Raw genomic sequence first — 2676 nt, 5'->3', positions numbered from 1 at the left:
CACTATGCTACCAGAGCTCCTGAAGATTAAAATAGTGGACATCAAAGATATCTATCTGAACTGGACTATACTCCTAGGTTTTCCCTCAATCTTCCTCCCCTGTTCTCTTCCCTCAGTAGTTGGTTGAAGTTTGAGTAGTTGGAGTGAATGAATGGCTACCATTTTTCTACTCAGATATTACAAGAACTGATTAAAGTGAACACATGGTTGTATTCTCTAGTACCTCACTACTCAAAGTGTGGTCTCCAGACCAGCAGTCTTGGTATCCCCTGGGAACTTGTTAGAAATGCAGAACCCGAGACTCTACCCAGAAAGTGCATTTTAACAAGATCTTCAGGTGATTCATATGTACATTATAGGTGAAGCACTGTCTAGCATGTGCTTGAAATAATATTCTGCTGCATTATTTGAGAGTCATATTTTCTCCACATCAGTAAAGTTGGCTGCAGAGTTAACACTGTGCATACATGTTGTTATGTATCAAGTTGATTCTGACTCATAGTGACTCTATATTACAGAATGACCCTGTATGACAGCTCACTCTCATGGCTCTTGGCATGAGGTTTCAGTTCCTTGCTACATGAACTTCTCCATACAACAGTTCACATTATATGGCAGTTGGCTTCCCCCAGCACAAATGGTCTGTGAGAGAAAGAGTGAGAGAGAGAGAGAGAGAAAGAAAGAGCACAATCAAGACTGAAGCCCCAGTATTTTTATAACTTGATCTCCTAAGTGACATAACATTGCTCTGTCACGTGCTGTTGATTGTATAGACTAACTCTGAAACAATGTGGGAGGGCACTACACAAGCATGTGAATTCTGAGAGGTGGGGATCTTTGGGAGTCATCTTAGAGGTTGCTGACCACAGGATGGAGCAGAATTTTCCCAGTAAAAGATCTTGGTTGAAACCACAGGGTTTTTATACATTAAAGTTGGAACTTTCATTTGGAAAGCTTTAAGCACAGGTGTTTAGCTGAGGTAACAATGAATGGTGCGTGCCCTGGCCTGACATTGTGCTAGATACTGGGCTCACAGGAATGAGTCAGACAGTTTCTGTCTGTAAGGAACTCCCAGGTACTCAGACCAATAATTTCAAAGTAGGGTGATTCAGTTCAACAAAGAGGTCTGTAAAGAGGGCTAAGGGAACATAAGGGATACATCTGGCTCAGCCTGGAGGGTGGGGTTTGTTCCTGGTCAGTATGACACCTGAATAGAACTTTGAAAGTTGTGGCTGTAGACATGGGGAGCTGCTAGGAAACATTCTAGGCAGAAGGAGCTGCATGAGGACAGGTCTGGAGGCTTGTAGCCAATGGTTTGTTTTACTTACTGAGAAAATGATTCACACAGGTAAATTAGAAATTAAACACTATAATATGGGTGACTTGTTCTGATAAAAGCAAGATGCTTTTGGTATCCCTAGGAACTCCATAGGAAGAGGTAGGGGAGGCCTGTCATAGGAGGTTCTTGGGCTAACTAAAACTTTTTAATGAGTGGAAAGCAGCTGGGTGGAGAAGGTAATTTCCTGTGGGATGAAGGACAGGTATAAAGTAGAGGGGATGGGGTAGTGTGGTCTTCCTCTGTGAGCAATTGCCAAAGAGTTTAGTATGACTAAGGTGGTTATTGCTTGTGGTAGGGAGCTGGACAACAGAGGGGCTGCTGAGAAGGCTGTCATGAAAAGCCTGTATGACTTTATGTCCCTGAAGAGAATGGCTAATGTAGTAGTGACACAATAATCAAGATGGTCACACAGTGTGTAGGGACTTGATACACTTTATAAACCCTTAAGATAATGAGTATTTTTATTTTCTGTATTTTTTTTATTTTAAGAGCTTGTTTTACATTCAACGTAACGTGTACATTTAGTTTCATTCTCCATTTACCATGTCCAACCGTAACCCAGTCCCCTCCCCACCCTCCCCCTGTAACCCTCCCCCTTTGCCCCTCATATTTATGCACTCCTGTTTGTCCTGCATTTCCTCAATTTGAATGTGGTCTATTGTTCTTATAAGGGATGTATTGCCATAGAGCGTGTGGGTGCATCATCCTGGGTTGAGTGGTCTGCGTGTACATGTTGTTAACTATTGGGATGAGAGCCAGCCCCTGGGGATTCATTTTATTCCAGGCACAGAACGTGTTCCAGGGCCATAGTATTGGGGGGTCTCACCAGATTTCAGCTGACCAGTAATTCTGGTCATTATTGAGTGTTTGGATCTCATTCCACGTTTTCCCTCCCACTCTATCCAGGATCAAGATAATGAGTATTTTTAAACAACATTTTATTCTCTCACTATAAAGGCAACTGATGTTGGTTGCAAAATGCCTAAAGAATAAAAGAGAGAAAAAGCTCTCAATTTCACTACCCAAGGAGTCCTTGGGTGATGCAAATGCTCAGGCACTAGACTACCAACTGAAAGGTCGTAGGTTCAAACCCATCCAGAGGTGTCTTGGAAATAACTGCCTGGCCATGTGCTTCCAAAATGTTACAGCCTTGAAAACCTGTATACATGGTGTCACTTGAATCAGAATTAACTCCATGGCAACTAACAACAACTCGCTACCCAAAGGAACTATTTATTAACATTTAAATGCATATCTCCAAATATATTTACATATGTGTTTTAAATTGCTCTGGTAGCATAGTGCCTAAGGCACTTGACTGCTAACCAGAAGGCTGG

Source organism: Orycteropus afer, unplaced genomic scaffold, assembly GCF_000298275.1.
Source record: "Orycteropus afer afer isolate SDZICR_OR568_19922 unplaced genomic scaffold, OryAfe1.0 scaffold00168, whole genome shotgun sequence".
Lineage (NCBI taxonomy): Eukaryota > Metazoa > Chordata > Mammalia > Tubulidentata > Orycteropodidae > Orycteropus > Orycteropus afer.
This window is presented reverse-complemented; position numbering follows the sequence as displayed.